Raw genomic sequence first — 21,258 nt, 5'->3', positions numbered from 1 at the left:
GACAAAGTTTCTGCTTCTACTACGATTTTATTGAATATGTTTTCTGTGCCTTTGAATTGTAGTTATTCTCCTTTTTGTAAACCCTATTATTCTTAGGTTTGGTCTTTTCAGGGTGACCAAGACTTCCTGGATGTTTTGTTTTAGGAATTTAATGAATTTAATATTTTCTTTGACTGATGAATCTATTTCTTCTATGGTATCCTCAAGGCCTGAAATTCTCTCTTCCATCTCTTATATTCTGTTGGTGATGCTGGTATCTGTAATTCCTTTTTGATAACCCAGATTTTCCATTTCCAGAATTCCCTTAGTTTGTGTTTTCTTTATTGCTTCTATTTCAATTTTCAAGTCTTGAACTGTTCTGTTCACCTGTTTGTTTTTTCTTCACTTTGTTGGCATTCTTTAAGGGATTTATCGATTTCTCCATTTTTTGTTTGTCTTTTTCTTCATTTCATCAAGTGAATTTTTCATTTCCTTTTTAAGGGTCTCTATCCTCTTTATAGTTATTTTTAAGTTCTTTTTCTTGTGCTTCAGCTACAATAAAATGTTCAGGTCTTACTGTCATAGTTTAGCTAGATTCTGGTGGTGACATAATTGTTCTTTCTGTTATTGATTGTGTTCTTACACTGGCATTTAGACATCTGGATTTGGAAGGATTATAAGTCTATATGTTTATTCCTGTATTTGTTTTTGTTGAATAGGTATTTTTTCTCTTGGTTTCTGTTTTCTCTCTTGTTTTCTGGCCCAAGTGGCCAAGGGTTCTGGTGACTGATGAGTCTTCAGGTCCAGTAACGTATCTCTGGTTGGGTTTTGGGGGCCTTGGACTCCTTGATCTGGTCTGGCCTTCAGTAAAGCCAAAGTCTTCTTGAGTTTCTAGATCTAGCCTGGCTTGTGTTTTCTTCTTGTTGTGATCTAGCTGCCCTCATTCCCCCTGACCGACAGTGGAACTTCCTTGTGGTCTGTAATTGACAAGGATGTTTGTGTTCTTTCTGGCCCGTGGTTTTCCACAGAAGCAGTAGAGGTATAAAAGTCTTTAGCTTAGGGAAAAATAAAGGTTGATGTTCTTCCACCACCTGAAAAGAAGCCTCCGTGTCTCAAACCTGCCCCCTACCCTGCCACTCTTGGCATCTGGGCAGCGCTGGCACGATATCTTCTGTATTACCTATGACCAGCCTGGCTTCCAGAAAAGCTCTTCAGACTTGTGTAGACTGTTCCTGAGCCTAAGGAGTCTGCTGGAGTTGTGCGGAAGTACTAGTTGTGGGGAGGATGATGAGGTGGGAAGGGTTGGGCAGTAGTGTGGTTCTTGAGGGAGCAAAATCCAGGGGTGGCAGTGGCAGTCCAGCTGGCAGGCGGGTCACTCACCTACTCCTCACTAATGAGGATTATAACAGAGCAGTAAGTGTACACTGGAGTTGGGGGCAGAGCTTAGCAGTGATGTTGGTGCCGAGATGGGAGGAGGCGGGCTATAGGATGCATCCTGGTGATAGAGAATCTGGTGATTGGAGCAGCTCATCTGGGAGGCAGCTCACTCACCTGTTCTTCTAACTGATGTGGACCATACCTGTGTGCATGGAGTCTGCTGGAATTGTGAGGAATTACTCGCCAAGGAGAAGATGAAGAGATGGAAGGGGTTAGGCTATGCTGTGGTTCTTGGGACGCATAATCTGGGGTGGGGTGGCAGTAGTTGGCAGGCTGTTCCTCACCTACTCATCAACTGGTGAGGGCTGAACCAGAGCAGTGGGGTTGGGCGGAGGGGCCAGCAGTGATGCTGGTGCTGAGATGAGAGGGGCAGGCCACAGGACAGGAAGGTCACTCTGAGTTCTGGGTTCTGGCTGGTATGGTCTATTCTTCAGTGGCAGAAGTTTTCTGGGATTGGGGGCAGGGTCCAGTAACAGCGGGGCCCTGGATGAGCTGGGATGGTGTGGAGCTGGGATGGTGTGGGCCTGGGGAAAGGTAGCAGGGTAAAGAGTTCAGGGAAGGGTACAGGTCACTCACCTGGTCTTGCTGGTGTGGTCTGGGCCTGCTTGACAGAAGTCTTCTGGGGTTGGGAAAGACCCAGCAAAGGGGCCAGGGATGAGATGGGATGGCATGGGCCTGGGGAAGGGTCATGACATCATGAATTTTGCAGGCAATTGGATGCAACTAGAAAAAAAAATATCACACTGAGTGAGTTAACAAAGACCCAAAATGACAAATAAGGCATTTATGTATTTACTTTGAAGTGAATATTAACAGTGAAATAAATGAAAATCAAGCTATAATCCACAGACCCAGATAGGTCAGGTAAAGTGGAGGACTCCAGAGGAAGAGGGGAAATAGAATAAATTCTGCAGGTGACTGGAGGAGGACAGGGATAAAGGGGGAAGGATCAGGTGGGAGGAAACGATGAAGGAGGAGAATGCGGTTAAAAGCTACTGGGATTGGGGAGCCTTGGGTGTGTGTGGGAGCATAGTGCAGTGTAAACTTCCTGGAATCTCTGAGTGTGACCCTAGTGAGGACTCCTAGTAATGGAGAATATGGAGTCTGAACTGGCCTTCTTTGGTAGCTAGGCAAGGCTTCCAGTGTTGGGACTGCCTTACATTCCTTTGAGCTGTTGGCCAAGGGGGCCCTGTGAAGACCCCTAAACAACTCAGGCTGGTGTTAGAACAAAAGGACACTCTCTGAAAACTAACTGTGGAGCTCCATTTCTGAGGACATCTACTATGTTTACTGACTGTAGAAAGTTCGAGCTTGTGTGGGCATGGAGAATTCACCCCTATGTTCTGGTACTTTTGGTATGGGAAGGTAGGTACTCTGCAGGCTATGGAAAGAGAAACCTGGACATAAACCCAGCCACAAATCTTCAACCTATCCACAAATCTTCAACCTATAATCTATCCTGCTAGCAATGTGCACTGGGGCAATGGTGGCACAGAACATGTTGGGGCGGCCAAGTAAGTCTAACTTGAGGCCCAGGCCATGGAGAGGGAGCCCATGCCCTACACTGCCTTGATGACAGCCTCAGATATGGAGGCTGGATAGCCCAGAGACCCAGGGTAGAACCAAACACAGCTGTTTGAAAACAAAACAAAACAAATCAATGAGATGATTCCTAATGATAAATTCTGATATACTCATAGATTGCTGCCTTGTCCAGTCATCATAGAAGTGGCTTCCTTGGCAACAGATGGGAATGGGAACAGAGACCTAAAACCAGACATTATGCAGAGAGAGAGGGGGGAGGGAGACTGCCTGACTAATTTGGAGGTCTCCATTGGGTCCCTCCCCTCAGAGATTGGGGAACATGGCAGAAGAGGTAAAGAAAAGATGGCAGGAGTCAGAGAAAATGGAAGAAAACAGAAAAACATGGTCTACCAAATCCACTAAGCAGCACTCATATGGGCTCACAGAGACTGAAGTAGCAAGCACCGGGCCTGCATGAGTCTGCACCAGGTCCTCTGCATACATATTGTGGCTGTTAGCTTGGTGTTCTTGTGGGTCTCCTAAAAGTGGGAGGGGGTGTGTATCTGACTCACCCGCTCTTGAGATGCTTCTTCTCCTACTGGGTTGCCTTGACCAGCCTTGATAGGAGGGTTTGTGCTTAGTCCTATTGTAACTTGTTATGTCATGTTTGGTTGATAGCCCTAGGACACCTGCCCTTTTCTGAAGGGAAGGGGAGGAGGAGTGGATCTGGGAAAGAAGGGAGATGTGGAAGGGGAGCTGGGAGGGTTTGAGGGGAGGGGATACTGTGGGCAGGATACATTGTATTAAAACAATGTATTAAAATATTATTAATAAAGTATATATTGAAAATAAAATACATTCAATAAAACCAAAAAAGAAATAGCATGTCTGACAATAGAATTATGAAAGCTAGGACAGATATGTGAATGTGTAAGAGTCTTAGCTTCCGCCTGATATTTTATATTTTCAATTTTTTTGAGACAGGGTCTCTCTATGGCTTTCATGAAACTTTTTTGTGTAGACCATCATACCCAGAACATGTTCAGTTGTGAAATTATTTTTGGTTAAGATAAAAGTATATGTGATACTCTTTAAATCAACTGTTAAAATAACAAAACAATGTCTAATAAATAGCTAAGAATGAATAAATCTACAAAGACTTAAATCATTAATAGATCCCATAACCCAAGAGAAATCAGAATAAAAGAGCACAAAACCAAAAACCAACTAGATGAATAAAAAATAAAAAGAAAGTAGATTAGAATTAGACCTAACCAGAGAGATGGTAACTTCAAATATGGACCCAATGGTAGATCTAGTTCTAGTTTTTGGGAAAGTCTCTAGACAAATCTCTAGAATGACTGCGTATCTTATCAGATCACCATAACATAAAGTTAAAATTCAACAGCAACACTAATTTCAGAAAGCCCACAAACACATGGAAATTGAGCAATGTTCTTTGAATCACCAATGGATCAGGGAAGAAATAAAGAAAGAAAATAAAGACTTCCTGAAATTCAATGAAAAGTACTGCACAACATACTCAAATTTATGGAACAAAATGAAAGCAGTGTTAAGAGGAAAGTTTATAGTACTAGATGCCTACATAAATAATCTGGGAAAACCCCACACTAGTGAGTTAACAGGCTACCTAAAAGCTCTAGAACAAAAAGAAGCAAACTCTTCCAGGAGGACTAGACGACAGGAAATAATCAAACTGAGAGTTGAAATCAACAAAATAGAAACAAAGAAAGTAATACAAAGAATCAGTGAGACAAAGTGTTGGTTCTTTGAGAAACTAAAAAGAAATAGACAAACCTTTATCCAAACTCACCAAAAGGCAGAGAGAAAATATCCAAATTAACAAAATCAGAAATGAAAATGGGGACATAACAACAGACATGTAGGAACTCTAGAGAATTGTCAAAAACTTGTACTCCGCAAAATTGGAAAACTTAAAGGAAATGGACAATTTTCTGGATAAATATCATTTGCTAAAATTAAATCAAGACCAGATAAGCAAATTAAACAAACCTATAACTGTTGAAAAAATAGCAACAATCATCAAAATCTCCCAACCAAAAGAAGCCCAGGACCAGATGGTTACAGCACAGAATTCTACAAGATTATCAAAGATGAACTAATACCAATACTCCTCAAACTGTTCCACACAATAGAACAGTGGGAACATTGCAAAACTCTTTTTACGAGGCTACAGTTACCCTGATACCCAAACCACACAAAAACACTACTAAGAAAGAGAATTACAGACCAATTTCACTCATGAACATTGATGCAAAAATACTCAATAAAATAGTGGCAAACAGAATCCAGGAACATGTCAGAAAAATCATCCACCATGACCAAGGAGGCTTCATCCAAGAGACGCAGGGATGGTTCAACATACAAAAATCTGTCAATGTAACCCACCGTATAAACAAACTGAAAGAAACATGATCATCTCATTAGATGTTGAAAAAGCCTTCGACAAAATTCAGCACCATGATAAAAAGTCTTGGAGAGAGCAGGGATACAAGGAACATACCTAAACATAATATAGCAAATCAACAGCCAACATCAAACTAAATGGAGAGAAACTCAAAGTCATCCCACTGAAATAAGGAACAAGACAAGGATGTCCACTCTCTCCATATCTATTCAATATAGCACTTGAAATCCTAGCTAGAGCAATAAGACAACAATTGGAGATCAAGGGGATACAAATTGGAAAAGAACTCAAGCATTCACTATTTGCTGATGATATGATAGTATACCTAAGTGTCTCCAAAAACTCCACCAGGGAACTCCTCCTACAGCTGATAAACACCTACAGTAATGTAGCAGGATACAAGATTAACTAAAAAAAAAATCAGTAGCCCTCCTTTATACAGATGACATATAGGCTGAAAAAAAAAAGCAGAGAAACATCACTATTAACAATAGCCACACATAATATAAAATATATTGGGGTCACTCTGACCAAACAAGTGAAAGACCTTATGACAAGAACTTCAAAACTTTGAAGAAATAAAATGAAAAAAGACACCAGAAAATGGAAAGATCTCCCGTGTTCTTGGGTAGGTAGAATTAACACAGCAAAAAAAAAAGGCAATCTTATCAAAAGCAGTCTACAGATTCAATGTAATATCCCAGAAAAATTCTTCAAAGACATCAAAAGAATAATACTCAGCTTCCTATGGAAAAAAAACATGATAACAAAAACAATCCTGTACAATAAAGGAACTTCTGGAGGCATCACAATCCCTGACTTCAAACTCTACTGGAGAGCTACAGTACTGAAAACTGTCTGGTATTGGCATAAGAGCAGACAGGAGGACCAATGGAATCAAATTGAACTTTTAGTTCAATCCAAACACCTACAAACATCTAATTTCTGACAAAGAAGCTAAAAACATAAAATGGAAAAAAGAAAGCATACTCAACCAATGGTGCTGGTATAACTGGATATCAATATGTAGAGGAATGAAAATAGATCCATAGCTATCACTATGCACAAAACTGAAGTCCAAATGGATCGAAGACCTCAACGTAAAGCCAACCACACTGAATCTCACAGAAGAAAAAGTGGGAAATACCCTTGAATGCATTGGAACAGAAGACCACTTCCTAAATATAACTTGAGTAGTACAGACACTGAGAGAAACAATGAATAAATGGGACCTCCTGAAACTGAAAAGCTTCCATAAAGCAATGGACATGGTCAATAAGATAGAATGGCAGCCTGCAGACTGGGCAAAGATCTTCATCATACGCACATTGGACAGAGGACCGATCTCCAAAATATACAAAGAACTCAAGAAACTTGACATCAAAAGAATAAATAATCCAGTAAAAAATGTGGGTCATGGGAGAGGGTAGAAAGGGAGATAGGAGGAAGGGAAGGGAACAGAGAAAATGTATAGCTCAATAAAAACAATTAAAAAAAAGAGGAAAAAGAAAGAAAAAATAAAAGCATTCAGTACCCTATATAGAATATAGGATTGTCAGGTAAGATATCAAAGCAAATCCAACTTCATGTATTAAAAGCAGAAGCTGCTTAAGAATATAAGGATGTAAATGATATTTAAACACCAATCAAAATAAAGTTTGAAATTTTTCATTAGTCCCATATTAAATTTATGTTGGATTCAAAATTATTTTGTGGTATTGAAATAGCTAATTCAAGAGCATAGAATCCAAAATGTTTTCTCAGCAGATCTTCAAAATACATTACTAAAAAGTTAAGAACAAAAGCCCTCAAAGAGGAGAAATTCATGATTATCACTAGGAATTTCAGTGTCATACTGTCTCAAAAAAGGTTCCAAATTAGTATAGACTTTTCGGATTTGAACAGCACAATGCAGTTGAAGTAACCGACATTTATAGAACACGCTGTCTAACATAGCAAGAACACGTATTCTTAAGTATCCAGACATCAGCCACGATAGTCCATATCTGAGCCCTTCAGATAACTCACAAGTAGTTTGTAGTGTTCTTGTTGTACAAAGAATGTTCTTTGATCACAATGGAATTCCATTAGTGAGACATCTCCAGCATCCAGCAACAGGAAAACAATTAAAACAAGAAATGTACTTTAAAAAAAAAAATCTTGTGTGTTCTCAAACAGCACAGAGGTCAAAGTAGAAACAAAAAGGAAAGCATTCTCAATGGGTTCAGAATAAAACCACAACTCAAAGTCAAAGGAAGCAGGTAGGAGGGAATATTAGCAAAATGGGCATAAAACAGTGAGAAAAGAGCAGAATGAACAACAGGGAAAGGCAATAAAAACAAAACCTATTCTTTACTAACATCTTGTTAACCCTCTTGTGAGAGAATTAGGGGAAACCAGAGGAAAAGCAAATACATTCACAATGAAATGAGAGTGATGAGAACAGTTCCTTTGCACACTATGAGCTTACCAAGGACAACTCTATTATACACCAATATAGTGAAAGTTTAATAAGTGAATAAATTCCTTGAAAGATACAAGCAAGGAAATTCTCTCGAGAAATTTGAATCCACAGAATCTTTGACTTTATAGTTTAAATATACCCCAAATATGACCCTAAGCCTTTAACTTTGCTACTGAATCCTGACCAACAGAAATGCTAAAAGAATAGACTATTTCAATTCCACTAGAAAAGATAAGAAAAGACACTTCCCATTTGTTCCATGTTGTTAACATTGCCTTGATATTAAAACCATATAAGTAGATCACAAGTCAAGAAAATTAAGATACAAAACTTCTCCCAGGCATAGGTATAAAATTGATTTTGTTTAGAAAATTATTCCAATAGAAAAGGAAGAAATAAACCTAATATTATTCATAGAGGAAATGATGGTGTAGAAATACTGATAGAACGTATTCAAAAGTCAAGTTAATACACATCCATTTATTGAGTTCACATTACATAAAACCAACATACTTAACCTATTTTATTCATAAGTTCTAGCAACAACTGAAACTTGAAAAGAAGACTATTACTTATAGTAATAGCAAAATGCACAAAATACTTATGCGTGAAGTCAGTGAAAGGTGTGCAAGCCCTGAAAAGTATGAACTTCTCAGAAACCTTGAAGGCTGACACCAATGGACACTGTGCTATCTTCATGAAAATGTCTGCGGGGCTGGGGATGTAGCTCACTTAAGAACACTTGCCAGGAATCAAAAGGCCCTGGCTTCTGTTCCTCCACCACATAGACAAACCCCCAAACAAACCTTCAGTCTTTCACAATTAAGTATGATGGTATGGGGGAGGGGGTCCAGAGTGTCATTTATGAATTTACTGAGAGTTTTGATTTGGGGGGTGGATGACAACTTTTGGCAAATGCTTTTCCTGTGTTTATTGAGAAAAACAAAGCCATTTGTCTAGTTTATTTCATTAATGTCATCAATTATATTGACACATTTTCCAATGTTAAATCAAGTTTCAGGTATTTGAGATGACTAATTCTGGGTATCCAGTGTTCAACATTATCACTACAGCTAACAGTAATGTATTATAGTTATACTATGATAATATATAATATACATAAGTTACAGCGCAACCTAATGTAGGTGGAGGCTGCTCATTCATTCCCGGCTGCCCAGACCCAAAATAATCATACAGAAACTCTACTGATTGCAAGACTACTTGGCGAATGACTCTAGTGTATGCCTAGCTAGCTCTTACATCTTAAATTAACCAACTTCTATTATTCTGTGTATCCCCACAAGGTTGTGACTTACCAGGTAAAGTTATCTGCATCTGTCTCCTTCAGCAGCTACATGGCATCTCTATGACTCTGTCTACTCTCTCTCTCTACATTTTTGTTCAGATTTTCTGCCTGGCTTTACTCTCTTAAGCCATTAGCTGAAAGCAGCTTCTTAATTAACTAATGGCAATAAAACATATTCACAGCATACAGAGGGGAATCCCACATCAAATTACTGTACAATAGTATATATTATATAATTATATAATGTATCTGTTATTCACAGAGGTACATAGTGCTGTTCCCACAAAATATGAAAGAACATGCTAAGTGTATGAGAGGAAAAAAATATAATAATTAGCTGAATCACGTCAATTATTTCATACTGTATATCAAAATCAAGGCAACAATTTGTGTATCTTAAAAATATATAATTCTTGTTCCCCAATGAAGCCTCAATAAAGTCAAGAAAATGCTAAATCATCCTTTCATCCAAGCCCTACTTCATCTTTACATATTATCTTAAGGCTCTAAAGCAGTGGATCTCAATATGTGGGTTGCAACACCTTTGACAAGCTTCCAAAAATAATTACGTTACAATTCATAATGGCAACAAAATTAGTTATGAAGTATCAATGAAAATAGTTTCATGGTTGGGGTCACTACAACATGAGTGACTGTATTATAGAGTGACAGCATTAGGGACATTGAGAAAGGCATCAAGTTAGTTGCTAAAATCATTCAGATATTAACAGGAATTAAATAATATGTTAAAGAGCACCATTTATTTAACTGAATGCTTTAACATAAATACATATGGCATATATCAAGCTATTTTTGTTCTTCATATATGAGGAGGATTACAAATGTCTATTAAGCTCTATTAATATGAAACATTCATTTTAATGTGAAGCCCTTTACATCCCTTCAGCAGTAAGTGATGTGATCTTTATATAATTTTATTGTGCTGTTGTTTTTTTTTTTCCCTAAAAGAAGCAACATTTACTTAACTCTTTGTGTCCATATTGAATTTGATCTGGTTATTTTTTTTAAATTTTGAGACAAGACCTCATGTGTTCCATGCTGTCCTGGAACTCACTATATAGCTGAGAATGACTTTAAATGATCCGTCTGTTTCTACCTCTGGAATTTAGTTATTACAGATGTTTTTTTTTTTTTACCCTGCCAGGTTTCGATTTGATTTGACTTAGTTGGATTGCATTGATTCTGCTGGCTTGTTATTGACCTTACTTTTGTAGCTATTTTTTTGCTTGGTTCTGTCCTTTTGATCAGTGCTATAGACTTTTGGAAAATGAGTTGTGTGTAGGTATTCACAGAAATAAAAGTGCCAGAAATTGAATCTCTCATTGTCCCTCTTCAAATCCAACCAGAAGAGAAGCAAATAGACACACAGAAACCCACATCCATAGCTTAACTAGAAAATAGGAAATGTACAAACTTTCAAATCCGTAATTGGAAAAGCGAACATCTTTTGCAAAGGCGTCTCCCACTTTTCTTCATTCCAGAGCACCTAGAAACTGGTTGGAAGAAAGACCGGAGTAGATCATCAGCTAGAGAAACTCATCCCCTGTGCAGATCTAGAGGAAGAGACCTCTTGGTGCAATTCTTTTTCCAAGGAACTGGCGTGAGAAGCTAAGATAGCAAAAATTGGCAGCAGCAGTGGTGCTAGAAGCAACACGATGTCTAAATGTCATGTTACGTAACTTACCTGTAAGTAGAAATTTTGACAAATCCCAGTGAGCTCTCTCAAGTATCTCAAAGACTCCTGTTGCCTCCTCACAGAGAGCAAGGAATATCTAGAAAAAAATAGCATGGTGATAAAAGATAGAGCCTAAATGAAGGCCATAAATAAATAAATATGAAATATTTGTCAGCCAGCTTAAGACTAAACCTTAAGACCCCCCCCCACACACTCACACACACATGTGCAACATGAAAGTCGGAGGGATAATTAAATTATTGGGAAGAAGGGAGTCAGCAGAAGTGGGAGAGGAATAAGAGAACGTCATGGTGAATAGGATCACAATATATTCTATATAAGCATGTAATTACAAAGTGTTTCAAAAGTTACAGACAAGGCTGTGTGGTGGTGCACACTTTTTATCCCAGCACTCAAGAGGCAGAGGCAGGCAGATCTCTGTGAGTTCAAGGCCAACTTGGTCTACAGAGTGAGTTCCAGGACAGGCTGCAAAGATACACCAAGAAACCCTGTCTTGAAAAACGAAGAACCAAAAAAAATAAAAAAATAAAAATAAAGCTATGGAGAAACAGAAGGATTACAGAAGTGTGACAATACTGAAGTGTTCTAGAACAGCAAACATTTACTATTTACTATAAGGAAGAAATTAAAATGAACCACTGATTTAGGGTAAGACTTCGAAGGTCATGACTTCTGGTTGAGAAAAAAAAAGTGAATAACCTCTGAAGACTGGATAGTAAAGAAGGTATCAGGTGCCAGACAGTGGTGGCATACGCCTTTAATCCCAACACTCGGGAGACAGAGTCAGGTGGATCTCTGTGTGTTCAAGGCCAGCCTGGTCTACAGAGCGAGTTTCAGGACAGACTCCAAAGCTACACAAAGAAACCCTGTCTTGAAAAACCAAAGGGGAAAAAAGAAAAAAAGATAGCAGACAAAGGGGGGAAAAGCAAGTCTTTAAAAAATCAAAGCAACGGTAAATAAAGCAGGAAATACAATTCATAATATGACCACTGCCCCAAATAATTTTTCAAAGTAGAATTATGCTGCTAACGAAACAGCAGAGGGCGCCCTTGATCTATGAATGGTCTAAATCAGCATAAGGGCTCCGCAAAAACAGTTACTGATTCTAGGAGCAAAGGAAAGCTAAGCTCCTCTGTTGATGAAATTCCCACCCCTAACAAAACTTATGATGGTAAAGAGACTAAAAGAACACTCCTACATAGACTTGCTTTTGTTACGGTAACAAAGCACCACCAGCTTGGAATAACACAAAGTAATTTTGTGTTTTCAAAACAAGGTCTTCTTACTCTGTAGCCCAGGCTGGTCTCAAACTTACTATCTAGTGTCCACAGAGGACTTGAATGCCTAGAGATTCTCTTGCCTAAGCCTTTCCAGTTCTAGGGTGACAGACATAAGCTACCATTACCCAGCAACCCAAATGTGTGACAAAAAAGCAGCACACAAAAATATACACGCATGTTGATACTTAAGTCTATACAATGAGAAGAGTAACACAAGTGAATTATCATAGATTTATAGAGGAGAGCAATCTGAAATGGGTAAAAATCAAAGAGACGATTGCTTCTGGAGGCATTTATCAAAAATCCATTCCTTACTTGTTTTTGTATTCTAGAAGCAGTGTGGTCTCTTCGATCTTTGAGGAATCATCAAATGGAAAAGGGGTAAGCTACTGTAAAGAACCATTTGGAAGAGTGAAGTTGAAGACATTACTATGAAGAAGTGATGGGTATAATGGCAAGCGATTTGGGTGTTCGTGCGGGTAGGGTCTACCCGAGAATGGCAGTGTGTGCACTGCTGTGCATACTAGTCCTGGTCACTCAGAGCAACCCGAAGTGGTTCTACTGCAGTAAGGCTGAATACACTGACTACTCAGCTTTCATCTCGAAAGGCCATTTTTCTACTAAATAGAATTAATTCTTCAGAGAAATGACTGACCTTGGAGCCCCAGCTGGTAAAGTACGCAATGAACTCAGAACATTGTGTTCTGTGGAAAATATGAACTGGGCAAGGGACAAGGTAAGGGACAGAGGGTACACAATTGGCTAAATCAGGTACAATTTGAGTAGCAGTATAAATTTATGATAGTAACGGACCATAGCACACTTAAAAGCAAGAATCCATTATAATGAAATAAATTATTATAGAAGAGAAAAATTTGTTCCTTACTGTGGCTTATGAAGAAAAGGACATAGAAGAGGAATGGAGTTAGAAAATGACTGTTTGGTAGCCCTCACAGCAACAACCAAACTAAACAGGAATGAAAATGAACAATGGATGCTAAAGCTAAGAATAACTTTCATAATTAGGCAATTAATTACACACTTGCAGAGTTATCTTTCAAAAGATACCCACTCTACATAAAAAGGAAAAATCTTACTTTATAGTAGAAAAAACCAACAGCTCAGTAGTACCAAAAATAATCATAAAATTAACAGCAGTGGGACAGACTGTCATTTTTTTTTTTTGCCTCTTGAAATGATGCTCTGGGAATTAATGATTTCTATAATATTCTCCCCCCAAAAAAATCCTAGCTGAAAATCATGAGAAAATGTCAGACAAACTCAAATTGTGGAACGTTGGTCAAAATAGCTACTACATTGTCAAAATAATCAAGATCTTGAAAGAACCAGGCGTGGTGGCACAGGCCTTTAGTTCTGGTACTCAGGAGCCAGCCTGGGCTACATCGTGAGTTTAAGACCAGCCAGTGTTCCCCAGTGAAACCTTGTCTCAAAAAAGGAAATTATGAAAGAAAAATAAATGAATGAAGTATTCTAAATTAAAGGAGACTAAATAAAAGGGTATGACCAATAAAGATAACCCAGACACCTGGATTTTCAATTAAGGACATTGTTGATACAATTTTAGTGTTTGAATAAGATCTGCAGATAAGCTATGCTGTGTTAATGTTAATTTCTTGGACTTTATAACTATGTTTTGGTTATGAAAGAGAATTAACTTATCTTTTAAAAATAGAAACCAAAGTATTGTATCTGCAACTTACTGTCTGGGAGTCAGAAAGTTTTCACGTGAAATACGTGCATGCATATTGATATATAAGTACACACAAAGAGAATAATAACAAAAAATATAATAAAAAGTCCTTTGGTAGTCTTAGTAAAGGGTAGAAGGAAAAATATTTATGCTATACATTCATTTTCTCTTTTCTTTTAAAAATGCTTTCATGATTATTTTGGAATTTTATACAATATATTTGAATAGTATTATTTCCCTTCCTCTATCTCTTCCCAGATCCTCCCCTACTTCTCTATCCACCCAACTTCATGTGTTCTCTCTTTAATAAAACAAAACAGAACCCCAAAGAAAAACAGGTTCACATACGTACACCCCGCCCCACACATATACCGCCACCAGCAGGAGCAGCAGGAGCAGCAACAAGAACAACAACAACAACAAAAAACAAATTAAAAACCAAGCAGGCAAAAACCCATTGACTCTAGTTACATTGGTTCACTCCTCTTTCTCTGGAGTGCTTGCTATATCCAGCGTCACTCCATTGAAGAAAACTGATTTTCCTCTTTCCAGAAGCTATCAGTGACAAGTACCTACCTGGCTAGGGCTGGGACTTTGTGTCTACCATTCCTCGTCCATCCTGGGATTTTTTTCTGACTTGAGCTTGTGCGAGTCTTTCTTGGGCTTGCTGCCACAGTTTTTGAGTTCACAAGTGCATTAGCCCTGTTGGGTCTGGAAAACACTCTTGAAGTCATTTCTCTGTAGGTTTGAACTTAGGCTCAAAAAGTCTTTAAACGTTCATCATGCAGCTGCGCAGTGATGTTGCACACCTTTAATCCCATCATTTGGGAGACAGAGCCAAGTAGAACTCTGAGTTAGAGGCCAGTGTGGTCTACAGAGTGAGTTCCAGGACAACCAGGGCTTCACAAAGAAACCTTGTCTCGAAAACCAAAAAAAGAAATAAAAAGGTAAGAAAGAAAAATAAGTTTAGCATGCTTAGTAAAACGAAATTATTATGTTTGGTTTATTTGATGGAGACTTCCCTAAGGAAAAAAATGTAAAATATGCATGCAGGCCCAACATGCCTCGATAAAATATTAATACATAGCATAGAAAGGACTAAATTGAGTCATGTGCATTCTAATGTTATGCGACAAGCAGTAGGAAAAGTGACCGAAGGAAAAGAGACAGCCACATGTAATCATGAGGTAACAATATATGAACTCCGGGCGATCCTGGTAGAACCTGAGGGTCATGAAAAAGAAGGACTGAGGAAGCGTTTCAAATTAAAGGGAAAAAAGCCGTAAGAACTAAATGAGTGAGTTCAGCTATTCCTAAACATTTCCGGTGAAATGATCTTTGACTTCATTTATTTTCTCCTGTTATGAAATTGGTTGGCTTGTGTCATAATAGTATTATTGATGGTTTTCTGCAAATATCTTTATTCTGGTGTCATTTGCTTTCTTTAACAAGTGAAATCTCATGAGGCTGCCCAGACTGGCATCAAACTCTAGAACATAAGAAATCCTCCTGCCTCAGCCTTCCATAAAACACGGCCTATAGGCATTCTCCACAAAATTCAGCATGGTACCATTTCACTGAGGTACATCTTTATCTAAACTTTGAAATTTCCCTTTGTGATTGCCCTACTCAGACTTTTGGTCTCTACTCAGGGGCACAGGGCAAGTTTAATAGACCTAAAATTAATTTAACAATTCAGTGTTGTACAAACTAGTTTCCCTTTTCTGTCTTAAAATAATATTATTTTTAAAAGAATTGTGGGCTATCCGAGTAGTTCTTCTAGTCTGGACCATCTCAGCTGGTCTCTGAAAAGCCCCACTCATACTCTATTGCCTGGCAGGCATTGGAGTGAAACACCTCAGTTCTCACCATGACCTAACTTCTCCAATGACCTCAGTTCTCCACATGACCTCACTTCTCCACATGACCTCACTTCTCCACATGACCTCTTGCCATAGGTTACCTCCATCGCCACATGAAAATGGTCTCCCGAGTCCGAACACAATAAGAACAAAGTAACCAGCACACAAACATCTGCAATGTACCATGTTTCTTCACGCACCGTTAGGTTAAGCCACACACATAGTCAAAGAAACAGAATCTGCTCATATTAGAGGCACACCTGTAGCTCTTGGCCATACTACTCATGGCTTCCCTAATAACTGGCAGTTCTGATGTCCTATTCAGTTAACCAAATCACTAGCTACTGTCCATGAATTGATGGCTCCCAGCGGTATCAAATATTTTGTATCTTTTCCTCCATTGAATGAATACTTGGAATTCTGGCCAGGTAACAGGTGGTTACTGTCTCTTTGGGAGAATACTGTTTAAGTAAGGCTACTGTGCATCATCCTTCCACATGTGCCTAAATCAACATTTGGTACACATCGAAATGTAAACAGGTTCCAGTCTCTTCTTACTTTGAGAACTGGTTATATAGGAAATTCATCTTCAGGAGCAAGGAGCAAGCAGTAGGACATGTATGATTGCGGCCAAGAGTCCTTGGACTCATAGATGCACTATTTCCTAAAAGAAAGGAAGAGACAAAGCAGTAAAGGAAAATGAGTTTATGTGCAGTTTGATCAAACTGGGGAAAGAAATCCTTCCACATTCCTCCTGTTTTTTTTTCCTGTGGCAGTGTCACGTTATAGAAAGGATGAAACAGGGCCCGAGAGATGACTCAGTGGTTAAGAACACTTGTTGCTCTTCCAGAGGACTTGGGTTCAGTTAACAGCACATACATGGCAGTGTACAACTGTTTGTAATGCCAGCCCCAGGAGATCTGATGCCCTCTTCTGGCCTCTGTGTGTACTGCATGCATGTGGTATACAGATATACTTGCAGGTAAAACGCTCATATACATAAAATATATTTTCAAAAGATGAAACAAAAGCCCGAAAATATGAATATGTTAATTTGTTATTGAAACTATATATTGTCTCTTTCTGGGAAGGCAAATTCATTCTCTGACATTAGGGCTTCAGCCTTTCCCTCTCCCAGTATGAGACTCCTGTGAAATTTCAACTCTTTGGTATCTGTTGTTCCAATAGTCTGATAGTTAAAGGGAGGGGAAGCGTCCCTCTAGAATGTCTCTTTTCATAGGGAGGGACAAGAGAAGGTAATGTGTGTGTGTGTGTGTGTGTGTGTGTGTGTGTAAAGTTTGCCAAAATGCACTATACATGTGTGAGAATATTATAACAAAACATATTGTTATATAAATAAGATATATGGCAATAAAAACTCAGAAACAATTATAAAAAGAAATCTGCCAAAGGGGTTACACAATGGGACTTTGAGTCATTTATTAATGTCTTCTATACTTGTTTAGTTCTGTTCTTATGAATTCGTTTCATTTTGCAATAGAATATTGCTACATGGATCCAATTGGAGGATTTGGTGGATTAACAATAACTATTTCCTGATGGAAACTTTGGGTTAATTAGTAACTTAGTATTTCTTTTGTTTCTTGAGACAGAATCTCATGAAGCCCAGACTGGCCTTGAATTTGCTATATAGCTGGGGATGACTTTGAAATAATGATTCTTCCATATGGAGATTATAGGTTAGTGTTACCATACCTAGCTCGGTAATTTCACGTTCTTCTTTTTAAGAATGTATTTATATATTATGTATAAAACATTCTGTCTGCATGTATGCCCACACACCAGAAGAGGGCATCAGATCTCATTACAAGTGGTTGTGAGCCACTATGTGGTTGTTGGGAATTGAACTCAGGACCTCTGGAAAGTCAGCCTGTGCTCTTAACTGCTGAGCCATCTCTTCAGCCCTATTTTTCTATTCTTACATTCAGTCTTGAATATGGCACAGAAGTTTCCTTGCTAATCAATAGTTGTCGACAAAGAAGGACAAGCTTAATGAAAAACCCTGGTATTTTGCACAGTAATTCTTCAATTAGAATTTTCTAGCCACTACATAGAGCGTTTTGATTCTCCTTAGATACTTTGACTCTCCTAATACACTTGAATTTGCTGCTTTGTAAGAGTCAGGTGGCAGATCCGACAGTATAGCTCAAGCAGCTGTAGGGCCTTTTTCTTCATTCTGGCTCTTCTTAGGCAGGGCTCCAGAGAAGAGACCTAATAGAGCATATGCAGGTTTACCTGGAAAGACTTATGTTGAGATCTACTTATATATTAATATACATGCATCTATGTATATAGATATGTAAGAAGTATTTGATTTATGGGAGTATGGATGACAACAGAAGAGGTGGTGGTTCATTTCAGTCCAAGTTCAGAGTCTTGAGAAATAAGACAGCCTATGGTGTAACTAACTCTTAGTCCAAGGTTTGGGAATACAAAAGCCCAATGACCAGGACCTCCAATGGTTGAAGGCAGAAGGTAATGGATGTCTTAGGTCAAAAACCAGAGGAAAAAATATGACATTTCCTCTATATTTTTGATCCATTTAGAACCTGAAATGATTTGACCATACATGCCCATAGTAGCAAACTTGAATGTTTCCTTCTGGAAACACCCTCACAGGTATGCCCCCCAAATGATGTTTTACCCAATTTACCAGCTCTTGAAGTAACCCTTAGTCCAGCCAACTTGACACAGACAATTAACAACCCTAAGGCTGCCTTTTGTCAACCAGGAGAGCATAAATATCTTCTTAAGTCATACTTCATGTATGGTTAATCTTAATCACCAACCTGATAGGATAGAGAGGCATCCAGGAGATTAGGCAACTCTGGCACTGTTTGTGATATCCTTTCCGGATATAATTCCATAATGAGGACTGTGAACTAATGAGTAGCCTCATAATATGATAGCATTATTGGGAGGACATTAAAATTAAGAAGCATGGTCTGGTTATAGGAAATAGGTCACTAGGGGCATGTCCTTGAGTGCTACATCTTGTCATGGCTCCTTCTTGTTTTGTTCTTCTGTGCTTCTTGGCTGCCATGAGGTGAGTGGTCTTCTTCTGCTATACATTTCTGACACGCTGTGCTGCCTCCCCACAGGTTCAGAAACACAAATCCAGCCTGTGCTGCACTAACCCACCAGAAGCTATGAAGCAACAAGTCATTCCCCTTAAGCTGTTTCTGTCAGGTCTCTTCTCTCAGCAAAGCAAAAGTCTGACTGAACTCCAAATGTCCAAATAACGACAACAAGGCTGTGATTTGACCTAAAAAGATACCACTCTCCTATGAATGACAGAAAATGCACTATTCCTTTCCTAGAAAAGAAGATGAAGATCCAACTGATGCTTATTCTTCTTCTAATGCAACGTAAGCTGAGTATTATAATATACAGATCCATGATATTTAAATACTGACACAAAGTTAATATACCATCAGTGTGATAGTTAGGCAGGCCAGTCAGATACCCTCTGCACTGCTGCCCAAGGATCTAGCTAGGGACATCCCCCTAGACACCTGGGATCCCCTCAAGAGCCAAGTCTCTTATCAATCCTAAAATGGCTCCCTTAATGTAGATATCTTCTTCCCTGCTCCTGTATCTGCCCTTCCTCCATCTCCACCCTTCCACTCGCCCAAGATCTCTCCAGTCTTTCCTTTCTCCCTTCTTTCCCCCCCCTCTCCCCTCCCCCCACCCCCATGCTCCCAACTTTTGCCTGGCCATCTTGTTTCTTTCCAATTTCCAGGAGAATCTATATATGTTTTTCTTTGGGTTCACCTTGTTATTTGGCTTCTCTAGGCTTAATGTCCTTTGTTTGTGGCTAGAGTCTACTAATGAATGAGTACATACCATATTCATTTTTTTGGGTCTGGGTTATCTCACTCAGGATAGTGTTTTCTATTTCCATCCATTTGCCTGCAAAATTCAAGATATCATTGATTTTTACCGCTGAGTAGTACTCTAATGTGTATATATTCCACACTTTATCCATTCTTCCATTGAGGGGCATCTAGGTTGTTTTTAGGTTCTGGCTATTACAAATAATGCTGCTATGAACATAACTGAACAAACGCTTTTGTAGTATGATAGGGCATCTCTTGGGTATATTCCCACTATTACACTGATGTTTATCTCAAATATCACCATAGAATCTTCGTCCGGCGATGGATGGAGACAGAGACCCTCATCAGAGCAACGGACTGAGCTCCCAAGGTCCAGTTGAAGAGCAGAAGGAGGGAGAAGATGAGCAAGGAAGTCTGGACCGTGAGGGGCTAGTCCACCACTGAAATGATGTGCCTGTTCTAATGGGAGCTCACCAAACCCAGCTGGACTGGGACTGAATGAACATGCAATTAAAATGAACTCTCTGAATGTGGCTGACAATGGGGGCTGACTGAGAAGTCATTGATAAAGGCACTGGGATTTGTTTCTACTGCATGTACTGGCTTTTTGGGACCCTAGTCTATCTGGATGCAAAGCTTTCTAGTCCTGGATGTAGGGGGGAGGGCCTTGGACTTCCCACAGGGCAGGGTTCCCTGCCCTCTCTTAAGGAGGGAGGGGGAGGGAGGAGGGTGAGTGGGGGAGTGGGAAGGGAATGGGAGGAGGGGAGGAAGTGTAAATTTTTGAATGGAAAAAATAAAAAAATAAAAATAATAAAAATTAAAAAAACAAAGTTAATATATCTTATTTATACAATAAGGAAATAAGAGAAGAAAAACAGTATTTTTCTAATATGACTATACACACGCACATATGATCATTAGAAAACAAGAGTTTTGGTCCTACTCAAGAAAGGTGATGTTGTACATTAATTACTTGGTAAATGGGTTGGTTCAGGGACACCAGAGTGCCTGTTTTGCTCTCTCGAAAATCCAAAGAAGCCCACCAAATACCATGCCATTTTTTAATTGTGAATGCTATCATAAATGAGGCAGACCAAACGATTTGCTGGTATTCGTTTTCCAGGCTCTGATATGAATGTCTTTTGTGAAGGTGTCCACAGTGTGTTCAACTTTCTGCTCATGAATTCTACTTAGCATCATCACAGTAGGGCCGCTGCAGTGTGTTATCAGCAACATTATGGTATGATTTTTGTGTCATCAACGAGATTACAACCCTTCTAAATTATTTGGGACACCTCTAGACTATTTTGTAAAAGAAACAGGAGAGTTTACACTGTTAGGAAAAGAGAAGAAAGTACAGCAGGTCTCTGGTTCTTTCAGAGTCTGAACGAGTTGCTGAAGATGAAAAGAAATTCAGTGTGAAGTCAGGATCTCCACACTGACGGAAGACAGCACCGACTCCAGGACTAAAGATAAAGGACGAAGAAGGCTCACACTTAAATGAAATTCATTCTTCCTGAGTTCCCAGCGCTGGGGACACACACTTCTAGTTGAGGACTACATATATGTAGCATATAAACACTCCACCAATGCTAGACACAGAGTTGATAGGGATGGGGTGTTTATAGGGAAAGTACTGACTTTGTCTGGATGGGTCTACAAGAATTAG

General features: G+C 39.0%; 1 long non-coding RNA gene across 1 annotated transcript in view; it reads left to right on the top strand.

The window, feature by feature from the left end:
* Positions 1 to 20,270, top strand: part of LOC146889229 (uncharacterized) — a 45,204-nt gene extending 24,934 nt beyond the window's left edge. Inside the window, exons 2-6 of the long non-coding RNA XR_015000170.2 lie at positions 10,662 to 10,866; positions 12,489 to 12,537; positions 17,343 to 17,429; positions 18,852 to 19,118; positions 19,896 to 20,270. This is a non-coding gene — a long non-coding RNA (uncharacterized LOC146889229). The remainder of the gene's footprint in view (positions 1 to 10,661; positions 10,867 to 12,488; positions 12,538 to 17,342; positions 17,430 to 18,851; positions 19,119 to 19,895) is intronic.
* The last annotated feature ends 988 nt before the right edge of the window (positions 20,271 to 21,258 follow it).

Source organism: Myodes glareolus, chromosome X (assembly GCF_982192425.1).
Source record: "Myodes glareolus chromosome X, mMyoGla1.1, whole genome shotgun sequence".
Lineage (NCBI taxonomy): Eukaryota > Metazoa > Chordata > Mammalia > Rodentia > Cricetidae > Myodes > Myodes glareolus.
Note: the sequence above shows the minus strand (reverse complement) of the source record. Positions and strands in the feature narration are given on the sequence as shown.